The sequence below is a fragment of the Tachypleus tridentatus genome, chromosome 11 (genome assembly GCF_004210375.1).
Source record: "Tachypleus tridentatus isolate NWPU-2018 chromosome 11, ASM421037v1, whole genome shotgun sequence".
In the NCBI taxonomy this organism is placed as follows: domain Eukaryota; kingdom Metazoa; phylum Arthropoda; class Merostomata; order Xiphosura; family Limulidae; genus Tachypleus; species Tachypleus tridentatus.
The window spans coordinates 46,369,015-46,393,276 of record NC_134835.1 but is presented as its reverse complement, the minus strand read 5'-3'; the positions used below and the strand labels follow the sequence as shown (position 1 = coordinate 46,393,276).

At 33.0% G+C, this 24,262-nt stretch overlaps 1 protein-coding gene across 1 annotated transcript in view; it reads left to right on the top strand.

Moving 5' to 3' along the window:
* The first annotated feature begins 10,111 nt into the window (after positions 1 to 10,111).
* LOC143232088 (glutamate-gated chloride channel-like) overlaps positions 10,112 to 24,262 on the top strand; it is a 164,188-nt gene continuing 150,037 nt past the window's right edge. Inside the window, exon 1 of the mRNA XM_076467158.1 lies at positions 10,112 to 10,808. The gene's annotated coding sequence lies outside the window, so the exon portion shown is untranslated. The remainder of the gene's footprint in view (positions 10,809 to 24,262) is intronic.

Sequence of the window (24,262 nt, the reverse complement as noted above, 5' to 3'; positions counted from 1 at the left end):
GTGTTTTTTATTCTTGTAATAAATAGCAAGAACCTGAGGAAAGAAATATTAATGAAAAATAGAATAAAGGGAAGTGAGGAAATTTCAATCTCTCATAATAAATCATTCATAGAACCAACATGTTTTCCTCTAGTTGCTATTTGGTAGTACTTAATCAAACGTGTTATTGTAAAAACAAGATATATAGACTGAAATAAATCGTGTATCATTTCCTTTTTAATAATTTTAAATTACATTTTCAGTTATTATGATAAAACGTTTCTTTCACCTTGGAGCCTTTCCTGCGTCTTTTGTAGAATGTTCCAACGAAATATGAATTATGCATATTTAACCACAGTATCAAAACAGTAGAGAGCTTTCTGTAAGAGCAAAATTTACAAAGTCGTTCATTTAACTTCCGAAATCAAAACAGTAGAGAGCTTTCTGTAAGAGCAAAATTTACAAAGTCGTTCATTTAACTTCCGAAATCAAAACAGTTGTGTGGAAAAAATAGATAAGATAAAACGACATTAGTGAAATCAAGTACAGGACACGAATAGTTTTCTAAGCCTATTGGGAAATTAAACAGCCTGACAGAATCCAAGCATAATTAAAGAAAACTCCGAGAAACAAAACACAAGAAGAAATAATTCTAAACATAGTAAAAGTTATTTTGGAGAGAACTTGATTCTTAAAGTAGATCACGTCAAGTTTAAGTCATTTATATTCATTTAGTCAAGTATATAATTCACAAGACCAAAGTTTATGTGAGTCTGTTACATAAAATAATTAAAACGTTGAAATGCAAAAACCACAAAAGGTATTCAGTTTATTAGTTTATTTATTTCTTGCAAACATTTTATAAATCTAAACAATTTTCATAATATGAGTACACATAGCAGTTGAATTGATATTGTTATTTAGGCTTAAGGGTTTTTACAAAATATAGTTAAGTACAAACTATACATTTATAAACTTAGTCACATTGGCTTAGTGTAGTTATATTTGCCTATATTTTATTTACTATTATTTCGGCGGTTTGCAAACATATTTTCGATACACGTGGTGAAAATAGCTCAGATAGTTTATTGTGGAACAGCGGAATGTCTGCGGACTTACGACGTTAAAAAGCGGGTTTCGACACTCGTGGTGGGCAGAGCACTGATGACCCATTGTGTAGTTTTGTGCTTATACTACAGACAAACAAACACTACTTATTAACCAAAATTAAAAACAAATATATTTAACCACATTTAATCATAGCAAGTAAATATTTATGTTTCTTAACGACATCTGTAGGTCAGTTTTTACGAAACTATGCATTATTTCCATATGTACATGAAGCAACAATTTTTTTGTAAAGAAAGTTGACAAAACTATCTTCTTTCCTTATCGCAAATTTCGTTTCTGGTCAATTTCTTTGAAAGGTAATCAACTCGAGTTGATAGTGTAGGTTACCTAAGATATAGCTTTAATAAAAATCTATAGAATAAATTAAGTTTATGAATCATTCGCCGCCGAATATCTTCGTATAGACTTATCTTTATTATACCCATTACGTCAAATGTTATTCACAAGCTGTCATAGGTTAGCAATGATTGACATTAGAATTTAATAATAAGCATTATATTAGATTTCCTCTTTCTAAGATTTGTTGAAAGTCATTAGTTTTATTCGAGTGTGTGTGTGTTTTCTTATAGCAAAGCCACATCGGGCTATCTGCTGAGTTCACCGAGGGGAAACGAATTCTTACTTTTAGCGTTATAAATCTGTAGACTTACAGCCGTACCAGCGAGGTGATAATTTTATTCGAACCTTTCCCTAACACTGTATAACATTTAAAATTGTTTCTTTATTCCTCTAATTTCAACTGCCTTTCCCACAATATTTTTAAAATAATTTGTATGCAAAATAACAAACTTATTGAAATTAATTCAACGTTTGACAGGTGGTTAGAGTGCTCGCAAATGGCGCCGATTCGAACCCATGTCAACCCAACTGTTCGTTGGTAGGTTTGCACAAAATTAAAAAAACAAACAAACAATAATTCAAAGTTACAGTATCGTGATGACAGAAATACATATTAGTATGGTTTAAATTGTGGTCTATTAAGAGATACTAATTTTCCTTAACAGAGATACGGATATTTACATTTAAATGTTAGATACGTTGTTTCAGTAGAAGTTTCTGGGTGCGAATCTTGTGTTATTTATTTTTAATAATTTACTCTTAGGAACATATCAGACTTGATAGTAGTAGGAAATATCTCGGACAAAATGTGAAGTAGTTACCAAGAATCCACAGTTAAAATATTTTGTTTATTGTATTGAACGTAGTTAATGTTCGTAGAAAACTTTGTAAAAAATATTTTCAAGCTTATATTCAGACTATAAATTATACAGTAATTTAAAAAAATGCCACTCAAAACTATATGATTTAAGAAGTAACTTCGTAAATGTTTTTCTCAGTATACTTTTTCTTACCATATCAGTTAAACATTTCAGTTAACAATAAAACTATCAACTCCTAACTCATGTACATTACTACCTTGATCCATGCTCAGTGTTAGGCTGAGCTTTATCACACGTGAAGCCACGTATAATTTTTTGATTAAAATTTACACTCAGAGAAATCAGTTTTCTGTTAATTTCAGTATAGGCTAAAACTGCGTATTACGCTAACTGTAACATTGTCTGTATTAGTCTGGAAATAAATTTAAACAACTTAAAATAGAACAAATAAAACTTGAATGTTGTTACATCCAGCCCAGTACAATGTATCCCGATGGTGTCGCCATCTTGAGTTTTATTAACTGTTAATGATTTTAAAATTATTATTTTTTAATTTCGCGCAGAGCTACACAAGGGTTGTGTGTGTTAGCCGTCCTTGATTTAGCAGTGTAAGACTAGAGGGAAGGTACCCCACCGCCAACTCTTGAGGTACTCTTTTATCAACGAATAGTGGGACTGACCATCACAATGTAATTCCCGACAGCTGAAAGGGCGAGCATGTTTGGTGTGACGGAGATTCAAACCCGATACCCTCGGATTACGAGTTGAGCACCTTAACCACATGGCCATGCCGGAAATATTTCAAAATGTTTTCCTGATTGATAGTTTCAATGTGAGTTTACTTTTCTGTTTTGTTTAAAATAACTCATTCCTTGAGCATACAACACATTATTATACAAATGCTGAAAACACAAGTTTCTCGGAAATGGTACAAAGAACTGTTAAAGAAACGTGTAGGTTAATAAATAAATACTTTTTGTAAGGTCCGATGACAGTACAACTTAAAAATCCACTATTTCTACTTTTGTCTGTTGACTTAAAGACTTTCTATTATTAATTTATCATCTTCATCCTTTAATTCACTTTTTTGCCGCTTCTCTCATCTTTTTCTTGAGACATTCACATCATTTGGATAGATGATAATCTAGGAGACACAGACCACCCTAGATAATACGAAATAGGCGCCTCGACACCTTCCACCTTTCTAAATTATGTACATCGTGTTGGAGTTGCAAACTGTGCAATCGCTCATTCCATTTGATCGGAATTATCAGCCAACGCAGAACATGAATGTTGTCCACCATGCATTGCCTTATTCCTATAAATCAAGAATTATACTATCACTAGGAGGTTGTTATTTGGTAAATACAGATTACATTTTAAGAAAACGTGTTCTGAAAGTGATTGGTGAATTTAATTTTAGTTGTCAAATACTTATATTTATTTATTTTTAATAAAAATTCTTCTGACAATACGGACTGTTATTACATGTAATATGAAACTACCTTTATTTCTTGGTATAAAGTACTTCTTACACTATAAATTGATGTTATATATGATGTGAAACTACCTTTACTTCTTGGTATTAAGTACTTCTTCCATTAAAGATTGATGTTATATATGATGTGAAACCACTTTTACTTCTTGGTATTAAGTACTTCTTACACTAAAGATTGATGTTAGATATGATGTGAAACTACCTTTACTTCTTGGTATTAAGAACTACAGATTGATGTTATATATAAGGTGACACTACTTCTTGTATTGAGCTCTGCACTTCATCAAAATAATTCATCTACGACACTCTAAGAACGACTCCTTATTTCTAAGTTGATCTGTTCTTTTAGACACAAGTCTCAGTGAGTAATGGGTAAAAGGAGTTCATCTAGTGTTATTTATTATGTTAGCCAAACTTTCATGGTTATTGCATTCTTGACGTTAACATCGCATGTTTCTGTATGTTTGATATATGTAATCGACTGTTATACAGGAAGCTTTATAAGTCACAACATATATAATATAACTTAAAGTGTGCACAGAGCTTTTTAAAGCTACAATTACTATGATCTACTTGGTACGAAGCGAGTTTTTGTGGCAGTGGGACCATTAAGTTCACCGTGACGCTATGAACGTATTAACCACTAGGTCACACACTCAATCATGAGTTGTATGCTACAGAGTAGAGGTCGCCATGTCTCGAGAATGTTGAAACAGAATACAAACCTTATAGTTTAAGCGTCTTTTAAACTCTTAAAAAATTAAATATCCCATAATCTGTTATAGAAGAAAATAATATTAATTTTCAAGGTTTTTTTTTATGTATCTGATTGCACGTTATGAGAAGTATTTATATTTTGAATTTATTTATCAGTTAGTCTTTCCTATTTAAGTTATTTAGTCATATATAAGCTCTGGTAACGAAATATTAGTATTTAATATTCAATCAGTTAGAGTAAGTAAAGAACGGAAGCTATTGGATCTACTAAGTTATATTTTGTCACAGTTCCATAAATTTAATTAACTCAAATCAAATTTGGTGTTATATAATTTTTGTGACTAAAATTCGGGGTTCGATTTCGCTGTTCATTGAATGGAAAGTCAAGTAAATGCACTAGTTACGACTTTCAGTCTTGTTGCGAAGAAAGACGAAACAGCTATAGTTCTGAGAAATAATAATTTCCATTTAACCCACCAATCTATTTCACACCATGACGACCTTCTTTTTTTTTTCCACTTTCATTTCATTCGATTGATGTTTGTGAATTCGTCAACGGACGCTTCAATTCTACACAGTTGCTTATCAACTTGTAAAATCGAAATATTTGACTCGTTATCCTTAAACTTTGTATACGTCATATCCGCCTTCTTTCCTCACTGGGAATCATAAACACACTTTTTTTTTACTATCTTACTACGATAGATTTAGAAATTTCTATTTTTTGGTATTTTTGCCATTGTTATAGTAATTATATATATACATAAACAGAATAAGAAATACAGTTTAAAAGTAAAACTTCTTTTGGCTTGCACAACAAAAATAATTATTTTAGAGATTAAATGGTTTTCATTAAATATTCTACAATACTTAACTATTTTATAAACTTTCGTAGTTCACTGTTTTACCGTTCATATTCTACTTATGTATATTAGATTAATAAATGAAGTTAAAACAGCAATGTACGAAAATATTTTTGAGACTGGTCTACACTCTACACGTTTCTACGCTTGAACATGATGCCATTACTCGTCGGCCCGGCATGGCCCAGTGGGTTAAGGCGTTCGTCTCGTAATCTGAGGGTCCCGGGTTCGAATTCCCGTCAGACCAAACATGCTCGCCCTTTCAGCTGTGGGTACGTTATAGGGTGACGGCCAATCCAACTATTCTTTGGTAAAAGAGTAGCCTAATAGTTGGCGGTGGGTGGTGATGACTAGTTGCCTTCCCTCTAGTCTTACATTACTAAATTAAGGACGGATAGTGCAGGCAGCTCTCGAGTAGCTTTGCGTGAAATTCAAAACAAACCAGAACCAAACCATTACTCATTAACAAATCACAACAACATTACACTAGTTAAGTCTTATATTCAGTCATGTTACATCTTTAAAGAACATCAGGACACCTGCTTACATTCTGTAATCACAGGTCCTTGTTCAATGCATTATTATTTGTTTACATTTAACAATATCTAACGAGTCACAATATTTATAACAGTTTTTAGGTTAACTAATAATATAATGTTATCCAGCTATTGCGTTATTATAATATGTTCGGATAATTCTGAAATATTTATTTTTCTTTACTTTTAGAATTTCGCTTATGTTCATTCACTACCCCACTCCATTCAATGGTTAAGCAGTAAACCTGAGGGCTTATAACACTAAAAACCATATTTCGATACCCATGGGGAACACTGCACAAGTAGCCCATTGTGTGGCTCTTTGGTTAATACCAAACAAACAAATTATTCACTCTATATTCTAAGTTATTTTTCATTTAACCTATCTATAGACTATAGTCTTCCACATTCACAAATTATTTTCTTAATACCTGTTTTTTCTATTACTTTCACTTTATCCTTAATTTTATGTAAAAGTTTATTAACTTTAGGTATAGGTTGACAAACCTGTTGTTTTTAAACGCATCCAAACTTTACAAGATAAACCAGGTGTGCAGGACAAAATAAATCCGTCTTTTATCAATTTTCTTAAATAATTTAATAATTTTAACACAAGTCTGTTTCGTAAATTTAATACTGATTTATCAATGACCAATATTAACTGTTACGCGTTTCAACAATAACATTTCATTATCTAATTATTGGAAGAATGCTTTTCAACTGGCTGAATGGTTCATCCCGATGTTATAAGTATTATCAATTATACAATAGATTCATTAGTAATTATTTATTCTAGACGTAGTTTAATAAATACATTTACTTTTTGTTTATTTCATGTTTTAATGATTCTGGTTGTAGTTTGACAAACAATAAATAATTTTGTATTCTAATTTAACTCTTTTTGGTACTTTTTTCAAATTTGGATAAGAGAGCTGCTGTACAAAATATATAGGCGTGAATGATGTTGGAAAAGGCTGAGAAGTACTGCTTTAGAACATAGTTTTATATCGTTGTGTACATACAAAAAGAAAGATAATATTTTGTAAGTTTGTATGAAACGATTGTTGAGGTGGTTGTAGTATCACAGAAAAAGATTTAATATAAACCATTGTTTTTAAATTATTTTCAGTTCTTGTAGCTTCTATGTGTATTTAATACGTATATTTAATAGAATGCTTTAAATTTTCTGGATAATTAGAAGATTTTATTAAATCTCCTTTATCACATTTCTATATAACAAACGTGTTATCAGTATAATCTAATTCAAGTTTCTGGTGTATATTGAACGTATTCAGAACTTCACTTTCAAATTCACTCACACACACACACGCAGGCATATGTGTGTCTGTGTGTCTGCCACAATAACGGTAACAACAGAAATCCTACAATTCTTTATTCCGTGAGGATACGGTTAAATATAAAAACGTAATAAACGGGAAAGAACGTAAATACACTACATGGTATTTTGTGAAAAGCGATGAAGCCCAAGATGTCACATGATTGAACAGAAGACGTGGTCTAATATTGTTGTGATTTACGCTACTGAAGGTGACGTGTTGAACGTTGTAACACTAAGAGTGTATATGGGACAGTCAGACCAGTTCCAAATAAAATTATTTTTGTTGCATAAGCCAAGAAAAGTTGTTTATTTATGATTTTACCCATGTGTTAAAAATTAAGTTGATCATATTAAATAAAAATTTAATTTAATTGTAAAATTTTGTCAGATTTTCTTGGCAAAAACATAATTCATATACTGCACGTCTTAAAACCCTTTACATGTTAAAAAGGTAAAAAAATGTATACAGAAGTACTTACTAAGTTTCATCTGTTAAACTATTGTGATAAAAGATATATGTATATATACATAACATTCTATGCTTACAGGTCTCTCGCTAGTAGAGTGGTAAGTCTACGGATTTACAACCCTAATATCAAGGGTTCGATTGCTATCGGTGGACTCAGCATATAGCATGATGTGGCTTTGTTATAAGAAAACACACACATACACAGCCATGCTCAAAAACGGTTTCAATATATATTTTAAGAAATAACTTGTTTCACTTTATTTAATAGGATAAAAGCGTATTTATTTTTGACGTATCTATGATTTACTCTAATAATAGAAGAAGCAAAAAATATTTCTGCATTAAGTCCTAAGCCCATTTGATGTGATAAACAGCAAAAGTGTAGGAATTAGGCTTTCTTGAAAGAAACAAGTTTAATGTTTCAATGGTAATACTATATAGTTTTTAAGTAAACTTTGGTTTTAAAGTCACAGCTTAATAATGCTGTATTTGAAGGTTATTATCTAAATTGATGGTAACACACAATGAACTATTTCCTAACACTTTTCTTTTGTATTTATTTTGATAATTATTGTGGGAGAAAAGAAAGCTTCATCTCCAATTAAGCCTAAACCAGACTACATTGCTTAATAATTCTGTGTGTTTGGACAAGCTGTAGTAAACTATAAGGTGAAAATACAATACGATGTGTTGTATTGGAACCGATAAAGTAAAACGTATTAGTTTTGAAGTTAAGTGATTTCTCAAAGAATTAAGACTGTTTGCACTAACATGATAAGAAGCGGAATCCTGTATCATATAAATGTGTAAAATGGTTGAACGCTAGCTCAAATGAATCCTCTAACACTGTAAACTACAGAGCTCCTAACATTATAAAATGCAGACCTTGATCAGTTGAGCAGCATTACGATTTCAAGGCAATAGTAATATAAGAATATCTAAAAGTAAAACTTTCTTTAATTCATCGTGTTATACATAAATCAACCCACGTATAGTCCTTTCACTGCCATGTTTACAGAAAGATAACTCCATATGTGGCAGGTTTATATTTTAGATAAATATAGAAACACTCATAGTATTATATAATTATTCATGTCTCGCTTCTCACTTATTTGTTAAATTCTTTTCTACGCCGAAATATAGAACTCAGTGAAGAAAACGTAAAGTAGAAGCATGATACATTATTTGTCACTACTCCCTCTTTAACAGACTAGATTTGCTGAATTTAAGACTCATCGGAGGAAAGCAAATAAAGTAGGCCTAATACAATGGTAAAATCTATGCAGCTGATCTGGGTTTAGATGTATAGTGCTTTACTCGGAGAGTAAAAGGTTGACATTTAAACCAAACAAATCCATTATTACTTGTCATATCAACAGTATTAGAAATAACTGTTTGAAATATTTTACAGACTGTAAGAAATATTAAATAAAATAGTTATTCATGCACCCATTTCTAAATCAAAATTATACTTACTTTTTAGGTTTGATTTAACTACATACCTATTTCTTCTAACTGTTATTTAATATCGTTGTCTACAAAGCTGAAACAAATTATATATATATATTGTGTTCTATACACGTACAGTAGCAGTATTCCAAAAGGGGACATATAATTTGTATCTACATCAACAGGTGTTTTTTTTTCTCCTTTTAAGAGTTTTATTTTCTCACCACTATGGAAAAGAGTGTTTTCTGTATTATTTCAACAACAAAAAATCCTCGTGTAGTTCTGTCTGAAGAATGAGAGATGGTTCTGAGATATAGGTAAGGTATTGTAAGCTGGCATGCCGGGTTCGAAATCGTGTGATATCACAAGATGTCTTCCGAATTTTAAGCTCTGGATGCATTATAAAGGAGACGGTTATTACTTTAGCATGGATGGTTGTGGTAGTGTCCTTGAGTGACTGCCTACCCTAAGATCAGTAGCTCAAAATTAGGGACGGTCACACATAAATTTAGTAGTTTTGCCATAAATACCAAATGCAAAAACAAACCCTTCTATCTGAGGTAAGATGAAAACTAAGAAAAAAACTTTAAAATATTTTAGTAATAAATAACCTGTTTGAATAGAATAACTTGCGTAAATAAATTAGTTTATTTAGGATGCTTTAGTAAATTACATCTTGTAAAAATGAACTAATCTTGCGAAAAATCACATACCATTTGAATCTAATACATAATGAAATGTTTTTACACTTAAGGCATTCGTAACTTGCGATACCACGTGCGTCCCATGCATTTCTAGACTAACCTCTTTTAAGATATTGATTGTAACACTTAAGTTTCGTAGTAAACGCTTCTGATTGGTGAAACACAACCGTTTTCTACCGGGTCAGAAGTCCCCGGATGTTTCACTAGAATCGCTGGTCCTATCAGCTGAGAAACCCACCGAGCAGATACCACAGAAGGCTCTTGAAAACTAGTTTTCTGTACTTGAAGCCAAATCTTTTAGTGGAAACTCAATCAGTGAGGTGAGGAACAATAGCAGAAAGCTTGAAATCGTTTTGAGAATGTGGTAGAGTAGGCTTCGAAATACTTGCCTGCTAATATGGTATAACGAGGTATACAAAAGTTGGCTTTTATACAGACAGTTATAAATAAATTGGATAAATACGAAAGTAGCCTTGACATCACAGGATTTAGGTCGACCATTAAAAAAAGTACAAAGGTTACTTTCTGTAAATAATCCAAACTAACATTTTAGAAAATACAGTTAGTTATGTGAACCTACAGGATGAAGGGTAAAATTTAGATGATTTCATAGATCGTTAAAAATATATTTCTTGTAACGTGAAAACGTAAAGAAGCGTCGTTCAGCCGGCGAAGTAACTGAAATCAGCTGTCCAGCTCATGAACGTTAGTAGAAACAGTTGCGATCTCACCCAACGTTGCTCCGTTTTGTTCGATACGTGCTTTCCAGCTGCAAATGTTTTCATTTCTCTTCGAGATCATTCTCCTTAAACTGAGCTTAGTGACTTATTTTACTACGAACGTGTTTTAAAACTCAGTTTTTTTCCTGGCCATTCCTCACATTAGTTTAGAGAAAGAGAAAGGAATTTTCATCAACTACCTCGGTACAACCTGTTTCACGAATATGAACTTACATTGCTAAAGGTAGGCAATACTTTTGATTTTTTATTCTTATTATATTTCAACGACCGTCTGTTGTTTTAAATGTAACATGTTGCAGTTGAAAACAAACTTAATGTATTATGAAAATGATAAGCACATATCCACGGCTTCTTCAACAGTTCTATGATGAGTTTTAATTAAAATTTAGATTTATTAAAAATATTTTCAATCCAACCCAATAATGGTTCTTTACCAACTCTGCAGGTGGGCTCTAGAAAATTATTTTATGTAAAACAGGTTTCATGCTGCAAAGTAAAAGGAGAGGAATTTATTGTTCCCTTCATAGTATCAATCCTTAAATACTGTTAATGTTTCAAACAAAAGTTTGGATCACTTCTAACGCTATACAACTTTTTAGTTCTTTTGAAAGAATAACTTATTTTTATTTACAATCACAGAATGAACAAATTGTTAATCAGCAATAAGAGAATAAAATAAGGCGTGCAATTCAATTAACGACAAATTAAGGTCGATATAAAGTTGATTTGTATCAGTTTGTGAGGTTTATAAATATAGTTTGCTGTAGCAACAGTAGAGTAGGCCTGTGGAGCCATACTGGCACCATATCATCGACATGAAGGCGTATTTTATTTAGCCTTACGTGATACAGACGGATTATACGAACGTCTCAATATGCCTAACGTTTTCTTCTTAAATCGCATTTTTGACGGTTTTATGAGCTCTTCTGAGAATTAATTTTTTCATTGAACGTTCGACTTATTTCCAAAAGTTTCTTTAACCAAATTCACATCAGTTAGATATTTTTTAATTAATAAGTATATTTAGAATTTGAGACCTTACTATAGCAGGCCACTTTATATAAGAAAACGTGTTACATATACGTTGATCAGCTAAAGTAAATGAACTGTATCAGCGACACCTGGTAACAGTTGCGTCTTTCACTGGAATAGACTTTTCAATCGTCTCATTTTACTCGTCTCGAAAATAAAATAAAAAAATTCAGATGATAATTGGATCTTATCTGGCATAGTGTTAATGTTTAAATCAATAAACTATTAAAGAAGGGTTTTGTTGAAAACAAGCAGTATTTGATGCAATGCTAATTAAATATGCAAATATTTGTTGCCGCCAATAAGACTGATGCATGTATATACTGCATCGTTTAGCATTTCGTATGATTCAATGAAGGTCAATAAATAATCTTATTTTGTTTGTTAAGAGCAAAGCAACAAAACAGACTATTTTTTTTGTGGCCACCACGGGTTTGTACGTCATAAGCCTTCAGACTTACCGCTGAACTGAGAGCTAAGTAGCTTAAACAATCATTCATTTGTTACGGTAAGTCTTTTAAAGCTATTTTGAATTTCTAGACTAAAGTACAGGCAGCTAATCAACAACGCTCATTGCTAATTCTTATCTGACTGACTAATAGGATTTCACTGTCATTCTTATCGTGCACCCACAATCCCAGAGTGCGAAGCGCACTTTTGTAGCAACTGTTGCAAATCATGAATTCTTGAATTCACAGTACGGGTTTACTTGTTACTTGTCCACACACAGCCCTCCTATTTTAAGATAATCTGCTCTTTTGCGCTTCCTTGAAATTAAGCATTATTAGACACCACCCTCAAATAACTGTCCAGTTTGTATTAAATCAAACTGCTATATTTAGACACAAAACAGACATAAACCAAAATGTATAAAATATAAATATATCTTTTACACTTTTTACAGTCGACTGATAGTACCAAAAATATTGGGCTACATGCAACGCTATGGGTTATCAGCGATTTAAAATAATTACGTGAAAAATTAAAGTTTAGCTTCTGATGTTTGGTGTGGTTGCTAAGAAACATTCTTACCTTGCAAGGGTCACATGATAAGTGATAAATCTCATCATAGCTGTTACAAGTATTTCGTAATTTGAAACGTTTTCTGTCTTGTCGCTTTGATTAAAACACATTAAAGTAAGATGCATGTAAAGTGTGAATGATCGAATCAAGTGGAATATCGTACTGCAAGAAAAAAAACATGTACATTACAAAACCATGGAAATAAATTATTGCAAATAATTATGAGCATATTTATTAACATGTTGGAAAGGTAAGCTTTATTTAGGTTGCATGTATCTTTACATCTCTATGTACTTTAGAATCACTAAATAATGTAATATGACACGCTGAATGACCACTTTATTAGAACTCCTACCTAATATTGGATTGGCCTACTTTTGGACTCAGCCTAATATAAACCCCATAAAATGCTAAAATGAGCCTTATTCGAAGTTGCCCGCAGAAGATGAATATGGTGGTTTTTGACATTGAAATTTGTAATAAAAATGATCACTCACATAAAGATTTGGAGGTTATGTTAGCCAAGGAAAATAATTATAGACGATTACCACAATTTTGAACCAATTTTTAATAATACGAGAGCGGTGAATTGATTGCTTTATTACGGTCTCAGATGAGCCCTTTTACATCGTTGTGGTGTGGGTGTCTTGTTTGTTTTTGTTTTGTTTTGAATTTTGCACAAAACTACTCGAGGGCTATCTCCGCTAGCCGTCCCTTATTTAGCAGTGTAAGACTAGAGGGAAGGCAGCTAGTCATCACCACCCACCGTCAACTCTTGGGCTACTCTTTTACCAACGAATAGTGGGATTGACCGTAACATTATAACGCCCCCACGGCTGAAAGGGCGAGCATATTTGGCGCGACGGAGATGCGAACCCGCGACCCTCAGATTACGAGTTGCACGCCTTAACCCACCTGGCCATGCCGGGTCTAGGTGTGGGTGTCATCGACAACAGTGTTAAAACATGTTTCATGTTATTCACTCTTCTAAGTAATCGAAGGACAACATTTGCAAACATTGCTTTTCTCATACAGCTTGTAGTGTCAGTTGGTTATTTTTTCACCATGTTTAAGTTAAATTTTACGCATTTATTTTATGTACATTTGCTCAAACATTTCTAGTCTAATAACAAAACGCAAGTTTAAAGTCTAATTATCTAAATGTCATGGTTCTAGTTTTTCAAAGAACTTAAAAATCATAATAATAATAACGTGTAAAATAAAACTGTTATGGCTATAGTTTTTAAATATCTTAAGTATTATGCTAATAACATGTAAAACAAAAAATATATTTGGCTATAGATTTTCTTAACCATTAATTATGTACTTAACATTTTCAGTCTAATGAAAATAAAAAAGATTTGTAGACTGTTGTAAAAATATCCGTAATTTCGTAGTTTACTACTTTCGCAAATCATTTCTACATAAAAGGACACGTTTCAATATGAAATCATATTAGCTAAAAGCTATAAAATATTTTTTGCGTCAATCGGGTAAAAGAAGCATTTCATAAGCGAGACTCAGTAATAGAAAACAGTTAATAAATACCAAGTCCTCTAGTGATAAGGAAGGCTTCAGTCTTCATTGACGACATTGTCAATATGGCTACCATACTAAATTATCATTCAAACAAATATGTCATTGCAAAGAAAATAAATCAATCACAAAACCTTTGTATCTAAATGTTTTAGCTTCTTAATATTTTGATTTTATGTAGGTTATTTTATATTTATAGTATTTCTTTTAAAATACTGATAGAGTAACTTTAACTATTACGGAAGATGGTGACCACGTTTTATGACTGCATATTTTAAAGGATTTCTGAAAAATTACCACACTTTATTGAATTTTTTTACGTTCATATGTACACACACATTTATGTATACATTCATACATGTAAAAGAAATTCCATCCATTATCTTCATACAATTTTTAGAGCTTCACCAAGTCGTTATAATTCATGTCACTGCTAAAAAGGGCACGGATGGTTTATGAAAAGCCAACAAGGAGGAGTAGCATGTTTTGCACACGATAGCCTTATTTGTTTTGTTTTGAATTTCACGCAAAGCTACACGGGGGCTATTTGTTCAATCCGTCTCTAATTTAGTACTGTAAGACTAGAGGGAACGCAGCTAGTCATCACCACCCACCGCCAACGAATAATGGGGTTGACCGTTACATTATAACGCCTCACGGCTGAAAGGGCGACCATGTTTGGTATGACGAGAATTCAAACCTGCGACCCTCATATTACGAGTGGATTGCCTTAACCACCTGGCTACGCCAGGCTTTTTCAACAGTACTGTCGCGAAAAAAATCATTCAGAGACGCTACATCCACCGACTTAATTAAAATATCTTCACAAATAATAACATAATAAGTTGTTTGTTGTTGATTTCATCCTCTGTAGCTTAACAAAGTCAATACATTTTTACCTGACTTCACAGTTTTCATCTATTAAGCAGAGATATATTGGTAAATGTTTCAAAATGCGAAAAGAGTCTTCATCTTTGGCTACTTGAAATATGCGACGACAATTATGAGTCGAATACTTATATTCATAAACCTGTACCCATTTCTTCTCGTTGTTATATACATGTGATGTTGCGTTCTGGTGTCTGGAAGTCGCGAACCGCTCTGTCAATGGCTTTTGTTTTACAAGATACCACACTCATATTCTTATGTATATTTTTATGTACCATGTTGGAAGCAATAAGTTGATTTACATATCGTAAGACTTCATTGTAGTGGTTTGATTGTTTGGTAAAAGTAATAGTTACCTAACGAGAATTCCTTGTTAAATAAACCTTCAGAATTATAATCGTTATCGATACACAGATGGTTCCTCACTTTTATGAAAAAATTTTAACGCACTAAACCTAAATACATTGTTTTTTACTATATCTCGAGAACTTAAAAATAATGCCGGTGTTTGTTTGATTTTTGAATTTCGTGCAAAGCTACACAAGGGTTATCTGCGCTAGCTGTCCCTAATTTAGCAGTGTAAGACTGGAGGGAAGGCAGCTATTCATCACCGCCCACTCTTGGAGTACTCTTTTACCAACGAATAATGGGATTGACCACCACATTATAACGCCCCAAGCTGAAAGGGCGAGAATGTTTGGTGAAGGGGATTCGAACCCGCGCCCCTCAGATTACGAGTCGAGTGCCTTAGCCACCTGGCCATGCCGGGCCAATCCCAGTGACAACATAATTCGAGTTGTTCAATTTATAGGCATGGTTTTTCAGTGTCATATTCCCACAGAAATGTTTGCTAGTTCTTTTTATTGCAAAAAAATAAACAACAACAAAAACTGAAACTGCCCCAAACAATTCAAGGATAATCGAAACTTGGTATAGTAATAACTAAGTAAGATCTCTATTATTATAATTTATATAAGTCAGTCCCCTTCAATTAATTCTTCTACAAATCTTACATGAAAATCACTAAGCTGATGTGTACTGTAAATGACTGGTTATTCAGCATACGATTGAATATGAACATTTGGTGAATATAGATCAGATACTTTTACATCTCATGAAATTTGTTTTTTCGAATATGATTACCACGTACTAGAAGTGGCACGTTTCAACGAATATATTTGATAAAAATCAGTATTAATCAGTGATGTCGAGAAAACCCACTTGTAGAGAAATATATATGTAAAAACGGCTCGTTTGGGTTGAGAAAATATTTTACGTAGAGGAGTCAACAATGTTTCGACCTTCTTCGGTCGTCGTATCCCTCTAATGCTCTCAGTTATATTTGACCAATCTTAAATGTTTTCAGAGTATGTCATTGGTTACTTAATGGAATGTATTGCGTCTTCCAAGAGTATCTTTTACGCGTTCAATGGTATCGAATTACAATGAGAGTAAAAGCCAATTCTTTCAATAATATTTTTCTTATTAAAGATTGTGTCGACTAGCTTAGCATACTGGTGGATGTCATCGCTCATTAGCATCGTAGGATGTGATTATTTTCATGTGTGGTGATCGTGATGCCATTCTCGAGGAGAATGTAAAGAGCAGAGAGAAGAGTGTTTATTCCTGTAGGATTTGGTTTGTTTTGAATTTCACGCAAAGCTACACGAGGGCTATCTGCGCTAGCCGTCCCTAATTTAGCAGTGTAAGACTAGAGGGAAGGCAACTAATCATCACCGCCCACCGCCAACTCTTGGGCTACTCTTTTACCAATGAATAGTGGGATTGACCGTCACTTTATAGCGCCCTCACAGCTGAAAGGGCGAGCATGTTTGGTGACGGAATTCGAACTCGCGACCCTCGGATTATCGAGTGCCTTAACCACCTGGTCATGTCGGACCGTTTATTCTTGCAAGCGCCATACTTAAACTACTACGATATATGCCACGTTCTTGTTTGAAAATGAGATGAGTCAAGTTTTATTTTTTCTCCAATTGATTGTAAGTCTGTTATTTGTTTGTACCACGAAGTCTGAGTCATCTGTTAAAATACTGATACGCAAATTAGTTCACTACGTAACATTGTTTACTATGAGCGGAATATAGCTCATTGAACGTCTGTTTATTATACAGGGTAATTTATTTAAGTCTATTTCTAAGAGTAATTGTCACTGATGTGGCGGCCAGTTGCAGCGGTTCACTTCTGGTACAACTTCGTTTCTTGTATCCAATGGCTACAATAAGCCCGACAATTAACAGAAATCTACTGGTGTCGTAAATTACGGTTTCCTCTCTCTAAGTTTTTAAACGATCATATTATTAATTTGAAAGCATTTTACGTTTCTTTGAGTTAATTTGAACAGGTTAACGTAACTGGCAGACTGTCATTTGATAATGGTTTTTATAAAACACTCAGCCTCTTGTATGAAGTCTTTTTAAGGTTTGAAACACTACAATTTGTGATTCACTTCACAGTGAAGGCTGAGGCATAATAATAGAAGACCACTCAATATAGTTAAAAATTAATACAGAAATTAAAATAATTGACAAGGATATCGATGTAAATATTTTTCATAAAAAAAATATTTTGCCTTTCCAGTTTATACCCACATTTAATAGTAATGTACCATACCATTCTGTTATAAGTACTACAATCTCGCAATTATTCAGTTGTTGTAAGATTTGTAATAAACTACAATATTTTACCAGTAATGTTGAAATACTGCTACAAAACTTAATATTTAACGGATTTAATAAGGAAACTTTAAATAGAATTATTAAACTATTCGGTAACAAATATAAGAACATATTAAATAAATATAAAGAAATAAAAATTAAAGAAGTTTTACCAAAATTTCTAATAATTATTTTTAATTGTGAATAAGGCTAGTTAACAACTTGTCACTACATTATGCGGATGTACACCTTACCGCATATAAAGGGTTTAGAGCATTATAGTTATAGTATATATAATGGGTAATGGTTGGGAGTTATACTAGCCAATTTATATAACTAGATGGGATCCTTCATATTAGTATAATTCGTTCACTGGGCTACCAATTAGTGCCTTTCTGCTATAATGGGGCTGAATGCTAACTTCAAGAGGTAAGTTTATTTAATTTCCTTACCCCCAAATGATAGTACCTTATTTTTATATTTTCATTAATTTCTCAGGCAGTGGAGGGTGATATAGATGTGGGACATTGTGGGTTTGAGCATCCAATTCTCTCTTTTCTAATTTCTATATCTATTACTTTAATTGTAATTTCTATTGCTATTCCTTTACTTTCTGTCGAATAAAGGTTAAGACTAATAGACGGTGTATCCCCACCTCAATGTGGGTCCTACTTCTTCAGTCACTTCCAAAACCTAGGATACATTTTATGTCCCATATTATAGCTTGTTTCCTGAGACCCTTTCAATTAGTGCAGCGTTTTTGTAATTTTTATTTCAGCTTGTATACACTAAATGGACTGAATAGCCAATGATTTTCATTTTAGATCAAGCGACAGAGCAAATAGCAGCTTTCTATATGGATAAACTGAGAGCAGTGTTTGACGTATTTTATAACACTCGTATTTGCTTTATCATGCTTATAATATTACAAATTCCGATTAACTTTAATTTATATGTTTACTATTTATTTGTAATACCGCTTTAACTAAAAAATCAACAGAATGTTGCTTGTTGTAGGCCTACGGTAAGAATCTAAAAACAAAATGAACATAAACTTCCATTAATCACAAATAAATTGATTTCAAAACAATAAACTGTACTTTGCTTATTTTTTTTCAGAGTTGTGTGTGCATGAACTTTTGAGATTTTATTTTATGATTTTGGTTTTACTAAATGCAGTCACATATCAGTTTAAAGCAAGGACTGTTTGATCTAGTTAAACTTAAGGGTTAAGGAGGTCTATATAAACATATAAAGTCAATTCCCTCTTCTTACATGAATGAAGTTTCGATAATTTTACTCTATCATCTAAACTGACAGAGATTTTCTAGAAAAGCTCTTTATCATGATAAGTACATATACCTTTCAACCACAACTGCATTTTTTCCTATTTACAGACAACATTAATGATGCCACGTTAATCTGTAACACATTTAAACATGAGGTCGTGATCTACCAATCACGACTGTTCAGCCTGGGTACCCTTTATTTGAATATCCATTTATAAATATGACGGAGATACATATAAATATTACAAACATATTTACGAATATTAGTTCTATTTCTATGATGTAAATAAAGTTTATCCAAACTATAGCTTGGATATACACAAACTTACTAGTTCTGCACTCCTGCTACACTGTGTTTGTCTATGCTTTTCTTATAGCAAAGTTACGTCGGGCTATCTGCTGTGTCCACCGAGGGGAATCGAACCCCTGATTTTACCATTGTAAATTCCTGGACTTACCGCTGACCCAGCTGTATGACTGCAAACCAGAACTATATTTATTTTACACCATTAGTTACTACTCTCACCGTAGGAGAGAGTTATCACTTATTGAAAATTATTTCAACTATATTTTCAGAAAATCTTTACTTATATTACTAGTTCTGCCAAAGGTATTTTTCTCCTCAAAATAATAAATAGTTTCATCATAGAATTACTTCTTTTCTTATCCAGAACTCGAATAGCTCCTTTTCTTGTAACGGAAAAACGACAATTGGACACTGAAACAGAAACTTCTTTTGTACCACTATAGTTGTTACGTTCTGAAAGCACGATTTTTTTCGGCTATTAGCCAGTTCAAGTTTGTGACATAAATATAAGAGAGTTTTAGTTACGCATGTACATTATATATTATAGTGCACTGACTTGATGTTAATAAATGTTTGAATAAAAAGGTATAATATTTCCATAACCACTCTGTTCTATATAAAATGCTAGGAAAACCTATGTGCGTGTGTGTAGCAAATAGGAAGAATGATGGCATAATAAAGGGTATCTTTAAAAGCAGTTTTGTTCTATACTCAAGAACAAAGAAATATGGTACGGTTATACCCGCGTGGAAGAAAATGTTAAGAAAATTTAAAAAGTAATTTATCATAGGAAGAAAAAAGTTTTAAATTCTAATTTTACAACTTTGTTCTGTAAAATGTGCGTATTGTATTAAAACGTAATTTGAAAGGAAAACTAATCTCATCTGCCAAACCGGTAGAATTTGAATAGACCGTGACGACTGCAACGCTCTCTATTGACAAAGTCGATAAAAAATGAGACCCACAGTTCGATATTTGTAAACTTTTAATTGTGATATTTTCACACAAAAAACAAAGATTAATAAACCAATATTTAAAAATATTAAGAGAGTATTTTATATTGTAAAAATAAACGAATTAAATATAAAATTAGAAATCCACAGAAATCAAAAACTGCAATTTTAGTTCGTATTATAATAAAAGAAAAACTATTCAGACAAGGAAAATTTTCCTCAAATCTTTACGTGAATGGTATCTAACTAGAATGTAGTTCTACAAAACAATGACCTAATCGTTTCTTATCTGCCTTACGTTTAAGCAATTATGCAAATAAACTAGAATTTGAATAATCTTAGAAATAATCAAATTAATTAAAATATTAATTATACAATAAATATTTATATTTGTAATAAGTAGATTCAGAAGCAAATTTGCAGCGTATGTCAATAATTATATAGAGATTACACTCGATATTGGCCATATCTAAGGTTTTGAAATTAAATTGACAAATATGATTCAGTCACCTAAGATGTTTTCTAATCACTGAATTCCTCATTTATTCATTTGTACATTGCTCAGATGAATTCAGAAATACGTTGAAAAAAGCCACATAACAAGAACACACATAAACTTAAGAGAAAGCTTAAAGTTGTTTTTAGTTTAGTTTTGTTTTAGTGAATGATTCCTGCTTTAAGCCTGATCTTGTGTATTTTCTGTTGTTTGTTAATATCTATCTACCACAGATGGGAGAACATGGGTAAATCACGTACAAGCGGTTAGTGATTATTCAAGGATAAAACAGGAATGAGTTAACAATTTGAAAAGAAAAATCAGTTTCATTAAATACAAAGCTATACGCGCAATGTCAACCACAACTATTTAACTTCGGTTTTTAACGGTGGGCTCTGCTTTTCAAATACGTCATTGGAATAAGTTTATCTAACTGGTTCATTACCCACAGAGCTGACATACCATTGCAAGTCATCTTTCAGATACCATTATTTTGAAACATTCCATTTCGCTGATTAAGGATTGCATTTCTTAAAACTAATTACTAAACACTGCTAGGAACTGTTATAATAATATATGATAATTTGGAGGGAAAGACCATCAAATTATAAAAGGTTTAATGCATCTATAAAGTTTCAAGTCAATTAACGTTCTACAAGGTTTAACGGACTCCAAATTGTAGGAAAATGTTGAGAATATTAAAACGTGTCACATGAGGTCACCAAGTGGGTCAGTGGATAGACACAGGGCACATAGTCCTTTGAGTAACCTTCCACCAAGAATAATAATAACAACAACGGTCTTTGTGCGAGTATTCAATCTCATAAGTTTAACATTGAGCGTAAAGACCGTGGATCTGAGTTTCTCTAGTCCGTGTTTCATTACCGTTTGAAACAAAGTCGCTCTCCTAAATTCAAAGGTGTGGATGCTTCATATCATTGAGGATTAAGTGTCACAGTTCTGTTGGACAGAAACTGGCGGTGTTGTCTAACTGCCTTTCTTTTAGTATAACACTAAAAAATTACAAAGGGCAAAATCGATATTAAGTTTATTTGTTTGTTGCTGCTTGTAATTAAACACGAAGCTACACAATGAGTTATCTGTGCTCTGCCCATCACGGGTATCGGAAATCGGTTTTTAGAGCTGTAAGCATGCAGACATACCGCTGTGCCACTGGGGGTCTTATTTGCTTGAAGGTAAGGACAATGCTACACAATGGGCTATCTGTGCTCTTCCTGTCATGGATATCGAAACCGGGCTTCTAGCATTGTAAATCCGCAGAGGTACAGTTGTGTCATTGGAGGGTTCGACATTAAGAAAAGAAAAACTACTTAAGTTGTCCAGTTCGTCTCTCAAAGAAAGAATTAATAAACATTTAAATAAACAGAAATTTCGTCAGTTGTCTCATAATTTTTTTTTAAATATTGTTTTTGTAAAGAACCAACCGATTCAAGAAGACAAGCGTGAAAATAGAAACCTACGTAAATAATCATTCTACGCATCTTTTAAAAAGTGATTTGCATACTTACAGCTTTTCTAAACACTTTAATTGTTTGTTTAATTGGAATTTTTAGCGCAAAACTAAACGAGGACTATCAGCGCTAGCCGTCCCCAATTTAGCAGTGTAAGACTAGAGGAAAGGCAACTAGTCATCACTACCCATCGGCAACTCTTGGGTACTCTTTTACCAACGAATAGTTGAATTGACTGTCACCTTATAACGCCCCCACTGCTGATAGGTTTGGCGTGACGGGGATTCAAACCCTCGATCATTAGATTACGAGTCGAGCACCCTGGTCATGCTGGGCCTAAACATTTTATAATAGCCTTTAATAGCTCAAAGGTAAATCTGAGGATTTATAACGCTAGTAATCGGGTTTCGATACCCAATATTGGGAAAGTACGGAAATTTCAAATTAAAATATTAGATGATTATTAAAAAGACAAAGTGAACTGTAGATTTTATATCAATGTTACTCTTGATTTCTATATTTCAACTTCAATATCAGAGGCATTTAAATATAGCATCAAATATCTTTCTTTTGTTAAACGCTGCGACTTTGAATGCGAAATGAACAAACTGAGATATTTGTGGAAAAACAAACACAATTAGAGTTTACGTAATTTTTCCCATGTGTTCCACTAATAAGTCAGGAAGCTTAAAACGCTACAAATCAGATTTCGATGCTCGCGGTGGACAAAGTACATGTAGTCCATTATACAGCTTTGTGCTTAAAGACGACTAAACTCAAGTTTTACCATAGATTTTAGGCCTCTTGTTTTCTAGTCTTCCGCCAGCTTTCGGCGTTTAAACTGTAAATGTTGAAGTATTATACTTCGTGATTATTATACTTTATGAATAGCGTTTCATAAAATCTTCTGTCTTTCATCATCCAATCCAAATGACGAGATATGGCAATATACGAAAGTCCTATTGAGCAGTGACTCGCGAGTGACAATATATATATATATATATATATACGAAATATTATTTTTATATATCTCTGATTTTGAACTTGTTAAGAAGAATGTAGATATCTAATGAAGAATATCTATCACGAATTTTAGGCCTGTTGGTTTATACTGCTTTGCTAGCTTTCGACCTTTAAACTGATACATTTACAGATGAATATTAAAATAATTAGATATGACGTGGATAAATAATCAAAAGTTTATATTATTTCGATTCATATTTAAGGTTATTATCGTGACAAATGAAACTAAAATTACCCAAAACAAATGAAATTATTTATACGTTCATGTACGTATATTTAATGTTGCTGAAAGAAAAACTATTTTATCATTAAATTAGCTTCAAGTGGATTTGCTGTTTATTATTCGGCGCTTCTGATTAATCATATATATTTGGCAACTTCACAATTAGCATCATCTTTTGTTCTTTATAAAATCTCGCAAGTAAATAGAAGACATAAGTATCGTGTGCCTGATCTCATGTTAATCCTGAAAGTGAAGTCCCATTGGTGTATTTAAATTCGTAGCTTGGAGGTCTATGTGGTGTTCACATAATCTCTCTTTAATGGGTCGCCACCTTTTCTCCACGTCCGTGCATCTGATTGGTTTCGTTTGTTTTGAATTCCTCGCAAAGCTATACGAGAGTTATCTGCGCTAGTCGTCCCTAATTTAGCAGTGTAAGACTAGAGGGAAGGCAGCTAGTCATCACCACCCACCGCCAATTCTTGGGCTACTCTTTTACCAACGAAACGTGGAATTGACCGTCACATTATAACGTCCCCACGGCTGAGAGGGCGAGCATGTTTGGCGCGACTCGGGCGCGAACCCGCGACCCTCAGATTACGAAGTGCACGCCTTAACGCGCTAAGCCATGCCAGGCCCGACAAGTAATGAGATTAACTGAAACATTATAACGCCCCTACGGCTGAGATAGCAAGCATGTTTGGTGTGACGAGGATTCGAACCCGCGACCCTCGGATTAGGAGTCGAATGCTTTAACCACCTG